This window comes from Ixodes scapularis, unplaced genomic scaffold (genome assembly GCF_016920785.2).
Source record: "Ixodes scapularis isolate PalLabHiFi unplaced genomic scaffold, ASM1692078v2 PGA_scaffold11__112_contigs__length_91849675, whole genome shotgun sequence".
NCBI lineage: Eukaryota > Metazoa > Arthropoda > Arachnida > Ixodida > Ixodidae > Ixodes > Ixodes scapularis.
The window spans coordinates 7,406,466-7,430,429 of NW_024609837.1; the positions used below are offsets into that span (position 1 = coordinate 7,406,466).

The window sequence follows — 23,964 nt, forward strand, 5'->3', positions numbered from 1 at the left end:
CGGTTTGAGTCCCTGCTCGAGCACCCCCGGATTCAAGCATACCGTCTCGAAATCGGGGTTGCTCCTTAGGCAGCCAGGTTGCCTCGACGCAGTGGCGGGGTACTCGCGGCAGCAGACGCACTCGTCAGCTGTCGGCATCTGCGCGCAGCATCCGCACTGCCACATTTAAGAAAAAAAAAAAAAGAGAACAGGCGTAAATGACACATACAACGGTAAGATAAACAGTGTATCGCCCACAAGTCGGTGTTGCCGATCCGCCCCGTCTCGTCGAGGGCGCAGTCTTCGTCCTCGGACATGGCCGCCTGCTCGTCCTCGGAACCCGAACACGACTCCGAAGCGCTGCTATCGTCCACAGCACACGTCGGAGTGGCGTGCGATGTGGACGATGGTGGCGGCGGGGTACTCGCGGCAGCAGACGCACTCGTCAGCTGTCGGCATCTGCGCGGAGCATCCGCGCTGGCACCTTTGAGAACGAAAAAAAGCAAAGAAAGCCAACAGGCGTAAATGACACGTACAGCGGTAAAATAAACAGCGTATCACCCACCAGTCGGTGTTGCCGATCCGCCCCGTCTCGTCGAGGGCGCAGTCTTCGTCCTCGGACATATCCGCCTGCACGTCCTCGGAACCCGAACACGACTGCGAAGCGCTGCTATCATCCACGTCGCACGTCAGGGTGGCGTCATAGGAAATCATCCCCAGGTCGGCTGTCCGCCGAAGAATTTCAAGCTCTAACGGCGTCAGGTCCTCGAGCGTAGAGCACTCCGCTATGATCGAAGCTCGAATGACAAAGAAGTTTGGCCGGTACAGCTACCTCGGAATCACTGCGCGACGGAACGTCGTCCAACTCCTTTGGCCCGAGTTCGTTTTGATCTGCGAGCGGTGACCAATCAGGGTGGTTTCGTTTTCGGATAGATCCGAGGTTTGGCGGCCTTCAATTACATTTTTATTAAAGAAATAATCACCGTATGACTATTTTTTTTTTTGGTTTTTGGTGATACTTAGGGCGTCTAGATTTATTTGTCATCATCAAAACACGAACACAGAAACCACTCAAAAACCGCCACCTTTACGTAAACGTTGTGAGAAATAACAAATGTTGAAGATCTGGAATCAATTTTCACAAAAAAAAACCCACTCTTGTAAATTTTTGGTTTTTAAATTTTTTTTAGATATAACAGTCCACCACAACAAAAAAGATAATCTAGAAGTTGTAATATTTTGGTTCCATGTCCTCTATTTGAACCGCAATCGTGTGACATATGTGCTCATTAGACTAAAATACAGAAACTCTACCCGCATTGTGCGCCTCTACGATTTCAAAAATATGTTTTAATTTTTGTTTACGTTTCTTAAAAAGCAACGTAAAGTAGGTGAACTTGTGATGTTCATTGAAATTTAAAACTTGAAATAAGAGAGAAGCCACATAAGCACATTGCAAAACGATGAGTAGCAAGTATATACGAATCAAAAGGCCACACAGCATGTAAAAAATTGTTTGTATATAGAACGGTTCAAAGTAAACGAGAGTGCTACTCATTATCCAGCCTATTATGATGAAATGATAAATTCTCACACCCTTCAAATTCTGTACATAAATATTTTGGGAATATGGACCGGGTTTTGTTCTCTTCACAACCTGCAGGTCACCGACGATGTACTGCACAGTTGTTGCACCTCAGTAATGTAAAAACGCGCGCACAGAACCAGCAAAAAACACTAAAACGTCGATGGCACATTTTTTTTGAAGATCAGTGCACTTTTTTTACTAGTTCGACCTAACTGTGAATATAAGTTTTCTCACTGTGTAAAATCCACCCAGTCCACGGTGATGGTTTTGAACATGCCGGCACGCACTCACTGATGATCTAAACTTCGGGACACAAAGCGTTACGTACATTCTTTGACACGTGTATGCAGCTACTCTTGGCTGTCGCAAATCTTTTCTAGGGAAATGTTCAAGGCGCTTTCCTCCAATGCCTTCCTCCACACGTGTGAGGATCGGATGCCCCTTGGTGGGTTTACCTTTTCCACACTTTTTTTTTGGGCCCCCGAAAAGGCGTGAGCTTCTCTTTGAAAATTGAGAACAGGACGACCCCTTTGACTTTCGGTCTGAGTACCTCAACAAAGCTTTGTACCTCAACAAAGCAACAAAGAATACAGTTATGTAGTTGTCAAGTTATACATTGATGATGCCGGGTGCTTGAGCACGCCGCCCACACCATTACATGAGCTTTTCCCGTGCCGTGATGCGGATAATATCCACTTGGAGACGACATTCTTTTTCTTGAATCCGTACACCTGGTGCCTTTTCTTTTAAGGGGCTTGTAGCACCCTCTGAAATATTAACGAGTTCCGTGAAAAAAGGCAGTTTTTGTTCCAGCCGGCCATCGACAATGTTGAGCTTAAAGAGCGCGTGGGATGAGTCGTGTACGATGTCGGCGCTCACTACGCCGAAGATTAACGTTTCCCCTTCGGTCGTAGCCGCTCGGGTAAAGATGGAAACCGTCTTGCTGTTCCAGTGATGTCCTTGCACCGCGCGCTGGACCACGACACTCCAGCTTTCAGCAAAAACGAAGTGCAAGATGACAGCACGTGACTTCACGTGCGCTCTCTCGAGCCATATGGCTCTTCGCTGGGCGCGTCTGATGAAGAAGTGGAGAATGTATTTTTTCTACACTTCTGAACCTTAGTAAAATATATATTTTTTATCAACTTGCCACCGCACTCCCACTGGGAAACCTCCTGTACGTCCTGGTGATCGTGTCCTAGCTTAGCCAGCGATTAGTCATTACTTTTCAAACAGACTTCACATTTTAGCAAGAAGCAATATGGCGAAGGGGTCTTTTTCGAAAACGTAAACAAAAATAACAACATATGTCTGAAATTGTAGATGCGCGCAATGCCGGTAAAGTCACTGTATTTTACTCAAATGAGCACACCTTTCACACGATTGCGGCTCAAATAGAGGCTCAAATATCTAAAAAAAATTTCAGAAAATTACAAAACGGGGGTTTTGGAGAAAATCGACTGCATACATTCAATATTTCTCATTTCTCAGAACGTTTACTTGAAAGGGGAGAAGCGACTGGTCGACAAAGTATAATTATATTATATATAAAATCGGCTTGCTTTGGGCATTCTATACAGCTAAAGAAAAATAATATACCTTAAATGCAGACAAAGTAAAGACCTGTAAAATTTGACCAAAAATGAACCTGAACAATGAGTTTGATATTTTTTTCTTAATAACGAAAAAAACATTCTAAAAATATTTGAATACATCAAGGTATTTGTAGTACTTATTAAATGGGGAGAAAAAGTTAAGATGACGGAGGAAAAAAAAGTAGCGGCAGCAGAGGGTGTCAAACGCGCGACCTGCGACGGCAGGCAAAAATACTAATTTCTGGCACTGCGGCTTCTATGCTTCGTAAATCCAGAATAAAACATATGGGAAACATGCGGTTTGCGCCCTCCTTCATTTAAGAAATGCCCCCAAAACATATATCTTTTTTGCGAAAAATAAAACTTAGACCCGTTTAGCCTGCCCGATATGAGATGAAACCACCCTCAGGCATTTCCCGTTGCATATAAGTCAAAAGTATTTCAATATCTGTGTTTTGGACTTTAAAACATATGTATCTCAGTGTTTGTATTCCCGAATACGTTTTGGGGTATCTCTGCCGAGCCCTGGTCAAGTGACCTCACGTCAAGTGGCACAGCGTCACGGACGCCGTAGCCATACGTGACATGACGTCAAGGGACGTGGTCACGTGATGTGACGTAACGAAACACCACGACTTGATTCCTGACGTTACCACATCAAGGAATGCCGTTTGACACATGCGACGTCGAGCGAAACCAAGATCTTGCGCCGTTGGTCACGTGATCTAACTTCCATTGGCGTCAGATGCCGCCACGGGCTACGGGCGCCATGATTAACGAAGGCAAAATCTGAGCTTGCGTCCGTTAGAATGAAAATCTGCCTTAAAATGACGGATTCGTACCGATTGAAATAGTAACGCCTCATTTCCATCTGAGAATCTGCGGGGCGGGGCACCCTTATTATTGATGCACCCTTACTATTTCGATATATTAATATATATATATAAACAAACTTTGGTGTAAAGCCACCGCGGTAACGCTGGTGTGGACATTGGGCACGCGCAGACCCTTTAATTACTTCTCCCGGTTTTCGTTTGTGCGCACGCGCAGTGCTCGGTATGGGCAAACGAGGGCCTGTTTCTAAAAATCTAGCCGCAGCGCAAATACAAACGCGAAGTGTACGAACGCGATATCATTAAATATTCCTCGCTCTCGACTGGATCAGTTGGTGCTAACGCACGCGCGAAAAATCCTGCGATGTGGCGCTTTCCGAAAGGCTTGATTAGCCTCTTTGTCTCATGCCGTTGATGGCGCTCGTACTTAAGGGGAAACCAAGCATAATGAATTGCCACGGGAGCTCAGCAGAAAAAAACAAAAAAAAACGTAAGTCGGCAGATTCGTAGGTATAGGATTATGTTTAGCGCTGTGACGGTTTACAGCATCTTTCCTGTCGTTACGAGAGGACTTTTTAACTATTAGAAAGGCTTTGCGCGGCTAGGATCTTGCGCATGTTTCTCGAGCGTAAGCGGAAAACGAAAACAGTAGCTCACATAAAAGCAATAATTTTCCTGCCCGTCGCCGTAAAATTAAGCCTTTTTCGAGCTAAAGCATCAAACGTAAGCCCTTATGGGGGGTTTCTGGAAAATAGAATGAACGAAGCGGGCATAGAAAAAAACGACGAAAATAATCCCTCACTCTAAAAAAAGGGTGTCATGGGGGTATACCACATATACGGTACCTTTTGGTGGAATACTTGTACACCCCAAATATGGGAGTATGTGTACACCCATTGGTGTGTTGCACATGTACACCTTTTTCTACAGGAATGTCACTCGAATGGAACCCAGGAGCACCCCATTTAATGATGTACAGCTACACCTCTTTCTACACCAAATGAAATGAGAGGAAACAGAGATGCACATCATTCGATAGTGTACCATTGCACCGCTTCATACACCCGCCTCATTCAAAGGGAACACAGGAGCACCCCGTTCAATCGTGTAGTGCTACTCCTCTGAATTCGAAGAGAACACAGATGCACTCGATTCAAAGGTGCATGGTCACACCACTTTATGCACCCGCTTTAATAACTATCTTCATGAACCTAATGACGACATGAAGGAAACCCTTAAAAAATGTATGCGCCCGGTGATTGCAAAAAGGCAGGCAAACGGACACACGGCATTGTTGTCAAATCTCATGGAAGTTTATTAGGCAGCCAATTCCGTAAACAAGTACAACTTGCAAGCAATCCATGATATGCGAAGGGGAGGAGGTACGAAATAGTCCGCTGTGTTTTCAAATTTTCGCACTGAAAGTCAGGCTTTTGACTTTCTACCTTTTTCCTTTTGGCCCACTGAACGATGTGTTATTAGCAAAATCCTTATCTAAAATGATTTATCCCAACCGAAAATTCGTTTCATGGGCCCTTTAAGGGAGAGGAGGATGCTCATTATCGGTGTACAAGTACACTGGCTGAGTAATGGAGGGTGCATCTTTCAGGAAAATGGTGCATGAACGTCTGATGCACCCGACTACACCTTTTTTTTTTTTTTCTTAGAGTGCTGGAGAAGGGGAAGAAGAGGGACAAAGGACAAACACAAATCTGCGAACACAACTAAGTGACTGGTGCGTCGCCGAAAAAATCCTTCTGGTCCGGGTATCAAACCCGGTACCTCTCCATTTCCAGTGGAGCGCTCTACCAAACCATGGGTAAGACGTCAGTAGAGCAAACGGGTTTTATCAGCTGCCACCAGCACTGAGCTATATTTCAGACGCCATGTTCTTCCCAGAAAAGGCGCGCGGCACGTGCCTCGAGCATTTCTACAACAATGAATGCGCCACTTTTCTCAGGATAGAGGGGATTTAGGAGAGCCTAGGGTGCCTACATGTCTGTCTGTCTGAGGGTGGATTTAGGAGAGCCTAGGGTGCCTACATGTCTGTCTGTCTGTGGGTGAAGACATCCATTGTTGCCCTGAAGTGCCAGCGCGTGACGCTCTCGCGCACTCGGTGCGTGACTTGGGCGGTAAAATGGTGTCTATGCATTAGCCAAAGCTACGCGCTCGACCTGAGTTACACCGGATTGGGTGCACTTCAAAATGCATAGAAAAACAATTGGGCGGAAAAATGGCTGAGATGCCACCACTCAAGCAAAAGCGCGCGTGTGTATGAAGGCACTCTAGGAGAGCCAGGTGACGGCGCCCCGCTGCGGCGACACGCCGAAACATACTTCGCCCGAGCGATGGAATGTCCGCTCGTGCTCCTCGCGTTCCTCGCGTTACCGCTTCTTTTTTTTTCGTGAAATTTGAAAACCATGTTTCGGGTCCTCGCCGCTGCAAAAGCTGTGCGCTGACGTCCAGGTGCCCTGAGAAATCCTCTAAGCTACCAGATCCTCGTGCTCCAAATCTGCGACCGGGCACTCTATGGCTCCGTCGGCGAACTGCCAGGCTTTGAGAGTATAAAAGAGTCTATGCTGCTGTGAACTAATATTATAGCTGCGCCGCGCACGAGCCGAAGGCTTGGTTAAATCGGTCTATTACTAGCCAGGCTTGCTAGAAACAACATCTAACTAAGACAACATGGTTGGCTAACACTGAAAAAAAACCTGCCATGCCTGGAGCACGCGATTGTACAAAAATTGAACCATTTCGTCGTTCACCCTGAGACTGGTTTTTTTTTTTTTTTTTTGAAGAACAGAAGTAACAGAAAAAACAGACAGGTCTGTTTTTTCTGTTACTTCTGCTCTTAAAAAAAAAAAACAGTCTCAGGGCAAATGACGAAATGGTTGACTTCCACCAGCTAGCCTGTACTTTGACTCTTTTCTCGTACAAAAATTGAGTTGTTTGTTTGGGTACATGGCTAAAGGCATAAATGCCTGACGCGGTCATGCCACCCTTTTGGCAGCAGCGGTAGCAAAAACATGAAACAAATGAGGAGTGATACAATTTCACTCAAAACTAAAAATCTATACAAAACAAATACATCACAAAACAACATAACGTGAAAGGATATTTACTTTAGTTATCATCCTAAGTATTTTGCTTAAAGGGATGGTGAACCGAAATTTGGATTTCAAAAAAAGAATGCAGGAGATGTAGGCGGGACGCTACAATCCCTACAAAAACTACTCGTAAGGTGATATCTCAAATGGATGGCCGTATTTTTGGAAAAAGAGGTCTAGATTGAACCAGGCCGACGAGGCACGTGACCGTGAAGATACCTAGTTTCCTCCTCCCTTCGCTTCGCTCCCTCAAGGCGGCGAGGCGGAGAAGACCAACACCTCCTAGAAGACAAGGCCGTAGCGCTCTTCTCGTGACGTCGCAAAGGAAGGCCATCGGGGCGCACGTCGAAGCGAATGCAATGCGCGTAGATCGACCGTCGTAACGCGTTTTTAGTCACATACGCGTGTCATATTAGCTCAAATGAAAGCTGCACAAAGCAACGGGTCTAGAAAACATTTTATTACACGAGCAAAATATTACACCGTTAAATAATCGGTACGAAATGGCACGAGGTATGCGTACAAGACGTCTATAGAAAAATGTGATTGTTTTAAGTCGAAAACATTGAGTCATGCAATTATTGTTGTAGGAATGCATATTTTATACAGAAATACTTCGACAAAATTTCGAGACACGCAGTGATTTGGAAACAGCAAAACAGAACAGTTAAAAATCAGGTAGACGTAGTCAACGCGGACAAGACAAGACAAGTGTTTCTCACGATCATGTAAGCGACGTTATCGCGAGCAGTCACTGAATTCTTGCATCATACCCCAGCCACATGGCAAAATTAATGCAATTTCGATCGAATGACCTTGTGGGGTCGACAAATCCGCTTGCGGCGCTCGTATAACCCCTCAAGACCGCGAGCTGATTAAATCCTATATCACTGAATGAAAATATGTTAACTTTTCCGTGTGGCAGGGGTACTAAACTTACTACTTAGTCTACTAATTTACTTCTCCCTATGGGGCTCGAGCTGCCTTAGTACAACACATAACTTATTTTGTATAAAATAATACTATTACCTTAATACAGTTAAGATTCTAGTATAAACGCGGAAAAGGCAATAAAATAACTTTAGTATAAACACAGAACCACGAACAACGCACTTTCAATAATGACACAAACTTGTTTTTCGCCTTCCAGTGAAAACTAGATTAGCGCGCATATTTACAAATGTCGACGCAACTGCACACGAATCATGACAAAGAAAAAAATTGCAATCTTCATGCAATTAAAAAAAAAATTGCAGCATCTTACTTGCGTCCTACATGACCAAGAAAGCCCGTAAATAAGTTGTTTCTCACCTGTCGATCGTATCCATACGTCCCACAATATCCGTGACGTACACATTTGAACACGAACTCCAAGAAGCCTCTCTCTGTCGAGAGAGGTCTATCGATTAATCGACCAGACTTCGTTGGCTAGTTGTCACACATGTCACTCAAAACGAAGCAGGACTTGTTTCACGAATCCACGTAAATTCCGTAGTATCAAGCGAACACAAAAAAACTATCCGAGACTACGGTGATGACAGAAATACGACGGGAAACAAGTCTCAAAAGTACCACACACGAGAGCAGCGGCGACGAAAGGCTTGACGTTGTCGACCCATCTCTTGCTCGTGTGCGCTCCCTGCGACAATGACTGGATTTCTTTTGGGTATCCTTCCCTTCTGAGATGTCTCAGCGTTCCTTTTCAGACAGTCAGCAGCTCACACACAACGTAAATTTACCAGAATCGGAGCCATGTGGCATCGGCAGCATCACAGCCGGTCCTTTCGAAAAGTGTGGGGTGCTGCGGAACTGCACGTAGTCCCGCGGTTACGGGGATACTCATAAATATAAATTTGGTACTCTCAACCTTGGTAACGCGTTGTATATTACGTTTATATTACATATATAATAAATTGTACAAGACTGCGCCTTTAAAACGTATATTAATGCCGGATAAACGCGCATGACCACCACCGCGCCGAGGTACATTTTTTTTCACGTCGATAGCGTATTCTCACGTAGTTGCGCCATGGACTTCCTTCCTCCGCCATTGTGACGTAACCTCTCAGAGCGCTCTGGCCTTCTTATCTAGGAGGTGTTGAGAAGACGCGAGGCCGTTCCCTCTCCTTCTCGGAGGATCATGACGTCAACATTTCTGCCAAATGCGCCTCCTTTTTTTAAAAAATACGGTCATCCGTTCGAGATATCGCTGTATGAGTGATGTTTTGGTGTTTGTAGCATCCCGTTGCAAGCTTTTGCCGCGTGTTTTGGGGGATACAGATTTCGGTTCAGCATCCCTTTAAACACATCTGGTTTTATTCCCCTGCGAGTAAATGTTCTTTTACAATATTTTTATACTGATAGAGTGATTTTACGCAATCCAATGAAGCTAAAATATTCGGGCATTGGTTTAACTGGTCTCGTATCAGAAAACTCAACAGCTGGTCTCCATAATTCGTTCCCATAATTCCATAAACACCAATTTATCGAGCTGAAATTGCCGCCAAATTTTAAGTGATAGTTTGTATTTATGTAGATATCTTACGTTGAGTATTTTGCATGTCCTAAACATATGGTGTGGCACTTCTAAGAAGTTGTAAGTTACCAATTGTTCGCAATGTTCGCTTTTGTATGGATACAATATTGTCTAGATTTGTTTGGGATGTACTCGACCACACTAAAAAAACATTAGCTTATGCGGGATTGCACAAGGGCAAAAAAAATTTGCCGTTTCACTTTTGTTGGAAGACAACATCTTCATCTATTTGAGACACCAACAGCTGGACAAAGACTTGTTCTTAAAGAGTCAGTATATGGCGTCCATGATAGGTTTTCATGGAATAAAACCCCCGAGAATCGAATGGTTGAAGATGGTTGAATATAAGAGTACTGGAATTCTAATTTCAAATTGGAAGGTGGTATCGTTCGTTTTGGTCTAAACAGTAAGTACTTTTTTTCTATGTTTAAATAAAGTTTATTAGATCTAAGCCATAAGTCTAATCCCCACAACCACTGTTTTGCCCTTCCAAAGATGTCGTAGATGTCCGAGCTAGAAAAAAATATTTGTGTCATCTGCATATAGGACAATATTTGAACTGCCTTGTTTTGTTGACTTGTTGTTTATAAGACTTGTTTACAATGTCGTTAATATGTATCAAAAGCAATATAAGACCAAGAATTCACCCCTCAAGAACCACATACTTTATGTACTGAACGTCTGACTTTACTCTATTTACTACTGTATATTGCGTTCTTGTAGTGAGCTAACTTTTAAACTGTGATAAGGAAGTTCCGCGTATTCCGCAAAACGGAAGTTTGTGTAAAAGTATGTCATCCCGAACGCAATCAAAAGCCTTCTTGAGACCTAGAAATATACCAAGCGTGTAATGTTCTCGAAAATTTGTTCGTTGATTTCAAGAATTGCAACTTCTGGTGATTTATTTTTCTGAAAACCAAAATATTCTTTTACTAAAATGTTATTGAAAGTAAAAAACTTAACAAGTCTTTTATTTATAATATGTTTGGCTATCTTTGCAAAGACTGAAATACTTAAAGGGACCATGAAATGATTTTCCAACTCTTTCAAAATGAAGACCCCAGTTAATCTTCAAAGTACATAGAACCCGGAGCAGGAATTGGTTTTTAAGCTCCAGTTTCGCAACAACAAATAAATAATTTTACGTTTACTTTTTCTTTTTGACTCGACTAGACTCGGCCGCCAACGCGCGAAATGACGTGAGCACGACGTGAAGTACGTCTTTCAAACGGAAACGGAAGTTCTCCCGCGTGAGTCTAGCGTCGGGCTGCGTCGAAATGACGCTTTTGAGTCGACGTTTCGACGCTAGGTCGTCGAAACGACGTCAAGTACCCAGGTTTTCATGAACGCCGATTGCTTCGTAGGACTAGTTGGTCCACGATGTCTGTGCGATCAACGCCATGGCTACGGATACGTCGACTGAAGTGCAATAAGGTTGAGAGCTGGGCCAGTATATATTTGTTAAGCATGACGAGGTAAAGCAGAGCGAAGTATTAAGAGAGGAAGAGACAAATCGGGAAGTACTGGCCTTGTTTCGTACGCTGTGTCGCGGTAAAACGAGAACTCTCCCGACGAATGCTGTAGCAGTTCGGCGCCGGAACCGGCCACGGAGGACTGGCGAACACTCAGTACAGAACGGTAGGTTCATATTCCGGCGAATCGCAGGATCTCCTCAAGAAGAGGTTTTGCTACCAACCATCTACATCGGCATACTGCACAATCATCAAGCGGCAACCTTGGCACAAGGTCACGAGCACACAAGCAGAGCGCACCCATCAGCTTCTAGCAGTGGACACGGCTACCCTTTGAACAATAAGACGCCCAACATGCCCTCCTCTTTGCTATCCAACAGGTTAGTAAAACCGATGATAGTTATTTCCAATATGACAACCGATTTTTCATTGTCCTGACGTGTCCACGAGTGTTTGTTGTGTGTACCTTGCAGCGTCGGGATAGTTTACTGCTGCTACTTTCTGGTGACGTTGAGTTAAACACAGGACCTTTCGCAAAGCTTGAAGCAATTATTAACCAAGTACACGAAAACAAGCAGCAACAAAAAACTGTGCAGTGAAATTTAAGAAGTGAAGGGAAACAAGATTACGGCCGAAAAATACAAAAAGAGATGTCAGATTAGATCACTAAACTTGAAACAGCCCTAGATGCCCCCAAACTGACCAATTAACAAATAGTTAAGCTGCAGGGATCGGTTCAGAAGCTGGAAGAACTGGTACACTTGCAACACGAGAAGATTATTGATCTAGAAGACACAGGACGCGTCGAAATAATCTGATAGTTTTTGGTATTCCTGAAGCCCTTAGCGAAACAGATAAAGAGGTAAAAATTGTCAAACGAATCGATATACATGAAAAAAAAAAACAAGTGAAGGAGAAACCGGGTTAATCAATATGAAATTGATTGACTACAACGAAAAAAACTCCAGGTGTGTAATAATTGTAGGAAACTTAATGGATCAAAGATATCTGTGTCAAATGATTATTAGCTTGACGCACTGGAGAGACGAAGACTCTTTGTGGAACGCGCTAGTGCCGAAAGGGCTGGTAGACCACGTGTAAGACTTGTTCATGATTAGATGCAGACTGATAACGATACGTTTATTTGGAATGAGACCGATGGCCGTAGCGAAAACCTGAGTCGTCTAAAAGGTTCTGGAAAAGAAGTAAAATGGCGACCGGAAGACAATAACAAAAAAAAATGCCTAGGGTTATTTAATGACAATGCGAGAAATATTGTGAACAAGGTATAATAACTGCAGAACATGCTATGATCTTGTAACCCACGTATTGCTGTAGTTACTGAAATCTGGCTACATGACTAAATAAACGTCTCCAGACTTCTGCCGCCATCCTACGATATGATTCGAAAAGACCGAGCATCTCGAGGAGGGGGCGTGACAGTTATCTACAAAAGCAGTATGTTCTGTATTCTGATGGCCGACTGTCCTGCTACCGAGAGTGTGTGGTGCACAATAAAGTTTAGCGGACATTCTTTTGTGACTGGTAGAGTGTATAGACTACGTGCTGTACCTGCAGTGTTTTTGGAGGCTATTCATGATTATTTACAACAAAATGTTAGGGACGGTAACTAAATATTATTTTCCGGGAATTTCAATCTACCCGGAGTTAAATGTGAGAAACTGAAATCAGGATCAGCAGATGTTCATAATGGTGAATTGTTACTGTATATTTCGTTTTCTAAAGACCTATACAAGTAGTTTAAGAATTTACTAAAGTAAGCGGATCATCTAGTTCAATACTTAACTTAATTTTTATCTCGGATCCTGCGATAAATTATAAAATAACTATTGAAAATTGGCTATTATACCATAAGATAGCTTTGCTCTCTTACAAAGTTGCTGCAAACTCCCGGAGCATGAAGCACTTGACTACGCGGGTATATGATTTTAACAGAGCTGATGTCGTTAGTATCCTTGACCATCTAGAATTAAATTTATCAATTATTGTGGACGTAGAAGATGTGGAAAAATTGTGGCATCGATTCAAGTGATTAGTTTGTTTCTGTTTAGAAAGGTTTGTGCAGAAAAGAGTGAAGCGTGTGGGAGGACAAAACTTGTGGGTGACCCGCAAAATAATTCACCTGAATCGTAGAATAGCCCGCCACCGCGAAAAAAGAAGGGTCAGGAACAAAAATTGCATTTAGGAACTATCGCGAACCCTTAAAAACAATCTAAAGGATAAAAAGAGTTTTTAATGTTCCTGAATTTATGAGGTCATCACCACAAAAATGTGGACGTAATCTCTCCCCATCACGAGAAAACGTAGATTACGTCAATTATAATAACCATGCGGTTAGTGATCCCAGTGAAACGGCGAATATGTTCAACACGATTGTTTCAATCTGTTTTTGTAGAGAGTGGCGGTGGGGGATCCAAAGAGATTGCTGATAGCGGGCACGGGCCGCCCTCGACTATGAGATACCTGCTTATCGCTGAGCGAGCCATTTTTGTTTTGCTACTTGGCATTGACATAAAAAAATATCTCTGGGCCAAACGAAAATCCGAACGCAGTTTTAAAATGTTATGCAAAATAGGTTTCCAAGTATATTTCCGTTATTTACAGCCTAAGTTTAGAAAAGCACGAATTACTTTCAGACTGGCTGGTAGCGAGGGTCGTACCGGTGCACAAATATGCAGAAAAGCACCTCATTGCAAATTATAGGCCAATATCGCTTACGTTTGCATGCTGTAATTTGCTCAAGCATAATGTATCGAAAGAACTGTATAGGTTTTTTCAACATTCAAATGCATTTTTTTGTCAACCAACATTTTTTTCGATGATCACTGTCGACCGTAACGCAGCTTGCTGAGATGGTTTATGATATCGCCAAATTCCTAAAGGGCTGAGGGCAGATTGATGCGGTATGCTTAGATATTTCAAAGGCCTTTCACCATGTGCCTCATGCCGAACGTGTCCGAAAATTACTATCGCTAGGTGTACACAAAAACATTGCCTCGTGGATTAAAGCCTATCTCAGAAATAAAACTTCATTTGTGGACATCAATGGTTTCACTTCAGCGTACCTTCAGGTGTCTCCCAGGGTCTACCTTGGGGCCCATTTTGTTTTCATGTTACATCAAAGTCATAAAAAAATTGAGCAAAACTTTGCAGACGATTGCTTGCTGTAGTCGAATGTTTCTTGTCACGACGACCAGGTGCAGTTGAATTCTTTCTTATAGTTGGTGCCAGAATAGTCTAGGCAAAGGTCAATGAAAATAAACTGCGTTACGATAGTGCTCTCTGTAATACCTAACAGAAAGGTAAATATTCTTCCTTTTGTATACCAATTTGATTAAAAAAACTCTTGTTTAAATTCCTCAATTTAAATACCTGGGCGTCACAATATCCTGACCTAAACTGGAACATAAATATCGATAATCTTTGCATGGCTGCCAAGAGGAAGCGCAACCTTAAACCCGCTCCGCCCGAAAAAAACTTACAGCTTACAAAAAGCTGATACGACAAGCCTATACTTAGTCTCATACTACGATGGACTAAAGGCCAAAGCCACGGGCCGCCAGGTCCAATCACGTTCCACGCTATACTATGACACGCTTTACATTGATTAGGGGTGGACGAATAAGGCTCGAATCCAAAAGCGCGGCATCATTTCTATAGCTTCGACGCTGCAAAGAGCCTAATGTAGTGGCTTTCTTTGCGACGTAAAATTGTTGAGTCACTCAGTGCTCCTCGATTCGAACCACTGTCCACTCGTCTCCTTATCAGTGATCCGAGACGCGGGCACCGATACGTGCATCGAAGTGAAATACCGCACAATTTCTAAGTTGCTCGTGATTGGATATAGCGGTCCGTAGCTTTTGGCTTTAGTTCATCGTAGGGTGAGACGAAGTATATATATGGGATGCCTTCAGAGCGTATCAGATAAACAAACTTGAAAAGGTGCAACGAATGGCAGCAAAGTTTTTATTATCACAGTATCGCAAAACAGAATCAGTACAGGATATTCTTACACAGCTAAATTTCCACTTCTTTCTCAGCAAAAAAAAAATGGCATGTTTAAAATTCATATTTATGCTCAAGAATTACAGGTTTAATATCAACTCGAACCGCTGCATGACAGTCCGGTTATCTAGGTTCATAGGAAACAACCATTCAAGGTAAATTGTATTAAAAATGCAAACAAATATACTTTTAAGTATGCATTCTTCCCAAGAACAATATTATATTGGACGTCTGCCTCGAGAACTTGTAAAAAGTGTAAACACAGCCGTGTTTGAAAAGTGCTTCAGCGAACTGTACGTTAAACGTTAACTATCCCTGGCACTGTGATTTAATAATAATTTCTATTGGAAACCACATTGTAGTGGAGATTTTACACTTGCAGTTCAAGTTTGCTACGTCATCCTTGTATAGCACGTGTCTTTGTTTCAAGTGTATTTACTGCACCTGTTGTTTCGTTTTTAACTCATGAGTGCTTTCACTGCGGTTTGCCTTTTTTATTATGCGGCTCGTCAGGAAGTCTCGTTTTTTTTATTTTCATGTGTACATTTACACTCCCGTAACAGCTCAAAAGGGTTATCAGTATGAATAAATAAATAAAAATGAATAAACAATAAATAGGGGTTGTGTATCAGATCCCGTTCACATGTGGCACAGTGTACATTGGATAAACGGGGAAGTGCGTAAACGTGAGGGCGAGGGAGCATTCCCTTTTCTCTCCGTTCCTCCCCCGCTGGCCACTTAGCGGTACATTGCACTAGGTGCGGCTGCGTACCTATATTTAATGACTTTACGATCTTGGCGCGTAATAAAAGTAAGACCGCCAGAGTGATTGAAGAGGCATTTTTCATTTTATCAAAAGGGGAAGGGGAATGTGTGAGCCCACCGTCGGTGCACTTGGGGGATGATGAAGTTCTTTTTATCAGGGAGAATGGCAGGCACGTGTGAGGGCGATGACGTGGTAGAAATTTTGCCGGTTGGTTTGTATTTTTCTGTGTTATTGATTGGTTCTTTCCTACGCTCCCTGTGTTAATTTTTCTTGCTTGCTTGAAAATTAAACTTTAGTTGAAAGTCAGCGCTTTGTCCGTGCACTTCTTTTACTTGTCCTTTGTCATATTTTTGCGCTGTTTTCACGTTTAAACAACCATGCTTTGTTATACTTAACAGAAGTGAGAAATGCTAAGATACTTTTTTGAGTATCAGCGTGGCAGCAGCAGCGAATTCTTGTTATTTCAAAATTCCGTATACAGTAGCGCATTTCTAAATAATCCAAAAAGTTTGAATGTGCTCTTTCAAAACTCGTCTTGACTGCGTACAGTCAAAGCGCTTTGCAAGCAAAACTTTTGCGATGTGCATCCTCAAAGTCGAAGCTCAAAACAATATTGCCGCGCGCGCAGCTGGCCAAGTAGGCAGCGCGGCCGTGGCCTAACGGTTATTGTGCTTGCCTCCGACGCGAAGAGCCAAGGTTGGATTCCTGGGAGCGACGTGTCTTTTATTTATTCTTTCTACTTGCCATTCTTGCAAGTTCAACAACTTTCTCGTCTCACCGAGTTACGAATGTTCTACGCGCCGAATGTTCCAGAAACCCACGCCGGTACAAAAGGTGCTCCGCGTGGCAAACCGGAGTCAGTCTCGCCCGAGCGATCGATCCTGCTTTTACGCGGCTATCGGTGCCCGCGCGCTCAATTATTTTCTTCTGTTTCCCTTTCGTTTTGGGCACAAGTTCACCCCATTAAACGTTTAGTTTATTTGAGTTATTTTCCGGCTCATCATTTGTCATTTGTGACAATGGGTATATATATGGAGGGCTATGGTTATTTAATAATAGTCAGTGAGTGTATTGAGACAGACAACCAAATTCACTATGTGTGTGCAATAGTACCAACGGATCATCTTGACTGCATACAACAGAGACGCTTTGTAAGCAAAACATTTTTGATGTGCTTCCTTAAAGCTGAAGCTAAAAAAAAACATAGGCTGCTATGGGTTACTTAATATCAGTCAGTAAGTGTACTAAGACAGACAGCCAAATTCACAACGTGTGTGTAATAGTGCCAACGCAAAGCACGAACACTCTCAGAAAAGCATTCCGGGCGCTTTTTTTTTTGGACACTAATGGACTGTTTTCACCGAGAGATTCGATCGTACTTTGAGATATTGTTCCGTGTCGTTTCCCCACAGTATTTGTAAGATTTTGATTTTTTTTTCAAAACAAAATACAAACATTTTGGCGGTCCACGCATATTTTCGTTTTACTTTTTTAATGTTGTCGTAATACGGTCAAATATCATCGAACAGTCGTATGCGTCTTAGCCCTCACACAAAACAAAAAGCGAGACGAAGCCAATCCATGGAGAATCAAATATTCCGAGCAGTTCCAATATCGACTTGCAGAATCGTTATTTGCATCGTCCCGTTGTGCTGGTTTCTTAACACGGACATGTTGAGCTTTTAAACATTTATTTTCGCGCTTCGTCGTGCAGAACATTTAGGAATTTTTTTGACAATTTTATGTAAATTAAGTATTATTCCATCATGAATACCGGCCAATTTCCAAGGAAAGAGCAACCTTTCTACCACTTACGGTCGCAAAATCTGAGACGCGCTAAGCATGGGTTAGCACAATTTAGTGCAATTGGTTTTCACTACTGTAAAACAAACTTGTCCGGTTCGCGCGAGAGTAAAAAAAAAAATAGCAAACCTTGAGTCATTAGAATCGAGAAACGAGAGACGTACAATTTCCGAGAATCCATTATAACTCTGGAGCTAATTAGATTTACCGATACCAACGCCTAAGAGTGAATCAAACACCAAGAAGCGCGAAAACCTACGCCTTGCTTTTCTGCGGCTGTGGGTGAATCTAGGAAAGCGTGTTTTGTTTTCGTACATGAAGGCCATAATCAAATTCCTAGACAAAGAAAAAAGTAGAAAGAACTAGGTGCCGAGAACGTGTAACCTAATACAAATATGACATCAAACGTGTTATTTGACGAGTAGGATAGAAGCGTACGCAAACCATCTGTGAAAAACAAAAATCACTACTGGAGAGGTCCATACTTGAAAGTGGACGGTAATATTATTATCAGATTACTGAGTTATGCATATTTATGATGTCTGGCATGAAGAGCGTCCTTAGAATTAAATGCATATAAAACTGAAACTTTCAATGAGATTACTGCGTTTGAAGTGTTCATCACTTCCCTAAACCTCTTAATTATATCTGCATTACTAGAACTATACAGTTCTGCAGTAAAAAAAACTGCGGGAAACGCTTTGATACCAAATGAATTATTAAAACGTGAAGTTACCCAGCGCAGTACGAAACGCTATATTATAGGTGTTCCCACAAAAAAATATTAATGAAATACTTTTGAAGTCACTTGCAAATTAAAGAAAGGCGTTATCGCCCTTTACAAGAAATTGAATGTAGCGCGTTGCGGTTATGAACAAACGTATCACGTTACATTGTCTTTACTTGACTTATTAATAAAAAAATGATCCTATTTTAACTTTACGGTAATGCATAAGTGGAATAGTTCAAAGAACAATACACACAAATATTTAAAGAATTTTTTTTATTCGGTTTGCATACATACAAGTAAAACTTCGAACATAGGCATGAAGTGATCTACGACATAATAACTCGGAATTAAAATTAACTGTTCGGATAGTTGGGTAAGCATCTTAATTACAAAAGCACAATAGACAAGAACAGAACAAAGATGCGAACAGCACATGCGCTTACTATCAACTAATTGTGTAATGCATGAAAATAGAAAGACGAAAATGTGAGGAGTAATACTGAATTAAAATGCTAAATGCATCCGCACAAAAAATATCAAAAATGATTTTAAAATTTAAAAAAATATATCAACAAAATATAATTGGAAAAGGAGAACGATAGAACAAGAAAACCAGCCGGATTAAGGAGAAAGGGTGATATACCCTACCTCTTTCTCAGACAGTGATATTGATGGTGTGCTAATGCACGCGTCTCCTTTTTCTATTGTAGTGTTTGCCTCAAACATTTCTCTGGCTCTCTTGCTCCGAAAGCGACTGAGAACTTTGCTTTGAGTAAATAAAGGGGTGCATTTACTCTCTCTGACATGTAGGACTAGGTGCCCTGATGATGACCAATGAAGGGAAAGGTCATGGTCTCGTTGTCACACATTAAAGCAGCGCCCAGATTGACCAACGTACACTCTTCCACATGTGCGTGGGATTTCGTATACGATGTTGACGTTTCATCCCCATGTCTACTTGCAAAGTGAGGTTCTACTCTTTCGCCATCAGACATAATGTGTGGCCACCAAGAAGTAAATGCCCTTTTAGGATATGCAAGACCATCAATGTCGCATAACAAGAGGATGTGCAAGATGTTATAACCAGAGATGTGGTGGCAAGTGCGGTTTTACAGGTTTTGCTTCAGCGTTCTTGCTGGGTGTGGAACCTTCAATGACAAAGGTGGCGGATCCAGATACAGGGCCTTCTTGAATACGGCCAGACGGATGACTGAATTTCTGTGGGGGTCTTACGTCCTCATTTGAAAAGCCTACGCTCTCTTAAGACGCAGCGGAATGGTGGGTCTGTCACCCTGTTGGGCGAAGAACGTCTTCCAGACGATATACGCAAGGGGGTCGAAAAGGTCATAAACTTTGCACAGAACCTAAACAGTAAGGAGTTTATATGTTGTCTAACATTCACGACATTGCTTCAAAAGCCCAAGAAAATGGTAAACCGAGATGCATAGCAGACTGTGTGGACATAATATTGAAAGCCGGCCCCAATGCTAAAGAAAAATTAACTTATCTCGTATTGTTGAATATTTCGAGAAAACAATTTACACGTGCTGATCTCAGACAAGAAAGGAGGTTTTGGTGTGGCAACTAGGGAAGTACACCTTATTAAAGCTCAGTTGTCCATTGACAAGAATTTTAAGTGCTTGGAAGGGTGATAAAAGCAAAGGCTCCACAGCTTTGCAATAGAATGGACTTAACTCAAATGACGAAACAGATTGCAACTGCAAAAGAAAGGAATATGCGTAGGCTCATGCTTTAGCACCAGTTCTGTGTAAAGTCTTCGTAGCCCAATGTGATAAGAACATAGCCAAGAAGCTTCTAGCAAACTTGGTATCAAGTGCGTTCAGATATGTTTATGACTATCCTGTCCTGCTGCATAAGAGAACTGAACAAAACGTCCAGTCCTAACACTAAACAAAGTAGGCACCACGTTGCTTACTCAATCTCAAGGACTAAAGTTTACCCACGAACTTCCACATGACAACAAGCTTCAGTTCCTAGATTTTCATCTGTCCTTTGAAGGCGACCGTGCATGTTGCACCTACAAACCACGGTCCAAAAAACAATTCTTCCATTTGATCCGGCACATTTTAAGTAACAAAAAGAGGAATTGTCAAAAGCTGCTTCATAGCCGCCTTGCAAAAAACAGGCGAGCATCTAGCCAAGAAGAGTTTTGAGGCACAAGTTCCAAAACTACATGAATCTGGATAGAACGGTTCCTTATTTTTTGATGTAGCAGAGAGCTTGAGCACTAATATTTAAAAGATAAATAAGACACGCAGACTGGCAGTAATACCCTACCAACCCAAAGTCTCACACAACTTGAAACGAATAGCGTCTAAATATGGCATACAGGTTGTAACATATCAGCACCTGATAGGCTTAAAAAAAAACTTACTCCCAAAACGAACGACAAGGATAATGCTCTGTCCAGCGCGCACATAGATATGTCAACTGCAACGTCATTATCGTATACGAAATTCCGTGCACATGTGGGAGAGTGTACGTTGGTAAATCTGGACGCTGTGTTAATGTATTACTACGAGAGCATGACCTTTCCCTATATTCGTCACCATCAGGACACCTGGCCATTCATGTCAGAGACAGTAAATGTACTCCTCAATTTAATCAAACAAAAGTCCTGAATCGTTTCGCAGCTACAGAGCCAGAGAAATGGTTGAGGCAAACACCATAATAGAAAAAGGAGGCACATCATCAATATCTCTGTCCCAGAAAGAGATAGGTTCTTTCAACCTTTTTTTCTTATTCTGGCTGGTTTTTTTTTAACGCTCTCCTTTTTCAATTTATTTTGCAGTTTTTTTCTATTTTTGTTTTGATACTCAGGTATTCTTTTAGCATTTTTGTGCGAATGCATTTAGAATTCTAGTTCTGTGTTACTCCTCTCATCTTCGTCTTTCTCTTATTATGCATTCAACAATCAGTTGATAGTGAGTGCTTGTCCTGCACGTATCTTCGTTCTGTCCTTGTCCTTTGCGCTTTCGTAATTAAGATAATAGCTGGGACCTGGACAGAACATCGTCCTTGAAATGAAGGTCAAAAATTGCCCTGGAGTTTAATATGCTTTATGCAGTCCGGAATTGTGTAATTTACCCCGTGACTGCCACATATGTTTGGCTCAAGTTCTGACGGTTGCACTTATAGGATATGATACATATGATAAAATGATAAAAAGAAACTATATTACGCCATAACGCTACTTATATTGAGGTGAGCATCTCCCTATATAGCAGTTATATTGATTCTTTCTTTAACGTCCGAACTGTTGCGGGTAAAGCAGTTTACAATTTTCTACCGATGAAGGTGCCGATCGGCCTAGATCATCAGCATGTCTTGGTGGTTGGTGTGCCTTCTACTCACTGACAGCGAAATAAACGGAGGGCGTGGCGAGTTTCGAGCAACTTACTATCACTCTCTAGCCAATGAGATTGAAGCACTAGACGACAAGAACAAATTTCGAAACACGAAGCACACTAGAGCGTAAACATAAAAAGCCATCCCTGGCGTTTCTCAAACTGTCGGTGACAAGAGTTCTCTTTTCGTCACGTTATTAAAAAATAAGATTGTAATGCTTATTACGTGACGTCGACTGCTTTATTACATGGCGTATACAATCAGAATCCAGTGCTTTGCGAAGACGCGCGTAATGAAAAAAAGGAATTTAACTCAGCAGTTTGAGCGAGATGTGACCAGGTCAGTTTTGTTAACTAAGATGAACGAGGAAGCTGGAAGGAGCGCAAGCGTGGAAGCACGAGCTCTAATGACCTTCTGGCATCAAATTTATAATAACGCATATCCCGCGCAATGGAGACCATTACCATAACGTCATATTATATGCGTTAATTTCGAAAGCAGGTCACGGGTTTCCGCGCAATGAAATTTCGTCCCCTTGGGCTCGCTATGTTAGCGGGAGCCACGACGTTATACGGGACAGAAAGAGGGACGTAGTACTGACCCTATCTGTTCCTTATACCTTTTTTGCCGCATAACGTTCAACCACACAAGAGCTTCAGTTTCGAGGACGGTAATTATTTTGATTGCGACAACGTAGTATTCCCTCAAGACCTGTTTCAGAAACGATATCCCTAATGGTCGGTCTTTCCGCACTGGAAGAGGATGATCAACAGACATTCACATGAAACGGACATTTCATGGAGGTTGAAATAGTTGCCAACTTGTCCAAAAACTACTGCGCATACACTTTCATTCGAGGAACTGAGAAAATCAAATTTTGATGTTCTTATAGCCACAGTTTCTTTACAGTGTAAAGCCCGACTATTTCGTTGTTTTTTTACTTTTAACCAGATTGACCCCCCTTTCTTTCAAAGAAAGGGCGGTTGGTATTATATTAGTCACAAAAATGCGAAAGGGGGGGAACTTGTCCTTGTAGGGAGGGAGAGTGCATTGTGTGTTTTCCTTTTTCATGCTAGTGTGGCACGAGCTACCACAGATTATAAAGGATGCAGCCGTAAAGATACACCTGTCCATCCGACGCCCTTTTCTACCTGTCGCCAATCGCCCTTCTTTGTAATGAGCTTAAACAGACAACATAACTTTAGTTCATCGTCGAAAGTACCATGTCAACTCTATTCAAAAGTTCAAAGCTGTCACGGATCTTAAAAAAGAACCTACTGGAAGGCTCCAAATGGCAGCTAACGGTTCCCTCACGAACCTATTTTTTCAGCTCTGACCTAAACGCTATAGATTTAAAACGCGTACACCATTTCAATTTAATTTAATGATGTTAAAAAGTTCTAGATCTTGATCGCTATGACACTACAAGGTTTAATGGGCAGGTGCGAGTGTCATCGAAGGTAATATTCATATATAATGCAGCTGTAAAAATATGTCAAGTGATGGCATTTACGGAAATACGCCGACACAAAATTGTGGATAATAGTTGGCACCCATAAAATAATTATACTGCCACCCTCCACTTATTTGCAGCAGCATTGTTGTATTTGGCACTTAAGCCGGTATACTCGTTTGGTTTATGAGTATCCAATGCTTTAGTTATTATATCATTAACTCCCCTATTGAAAAATCTCACTTGTATGAGAAATTTCAGTGTCCAATAAACACATACGAATCATAAACGATATATAGGAATATATCCGAACCATATGAAAACCATATATCAACTATATAAGAACTACGCAAAATATATAAATACATATAAGAACCGTATAAAGACTTGTGAGAAGTTTCTTATATGTTCTTATATATATTATATAGTTCTTATAAGGTTCCTATATTTTCTTATACATATTGTATGATTCATATGTGTTTACTGGACACAATAAATTTCTGATACAAATAACTTTTTTTACTAAGGTCATAAATGATTTAATGAATTCATCGTTTCATACTGCTTGCTCGAGACCAGATTTAATGACCCCCCTTAAAAGGTGATTACTTAACATGAACACAAAAGTGAGCAAGCTCGAACAAGTTGGGGGAAGGGGGCGGGGGCGAATCTGGCTGTTAGCAACTGAAGGTTGAGGTTCGCGTTCT

At 42.0% G+C, this 23,964-nt stretch overlaps 1 protein-coding gene across 1 annotated transcript in view; it reads right to left on the reverse strand.

Annotated features, from left to right (window-relative positions):
• Nucleotides 1-23,964, reverse strand: part of LOC120844670 — a 51,363-nt gene that overhangs the window by 1,102 nt on the left and 26,297 nt on the right. The window lies entirely within an intron of this gene.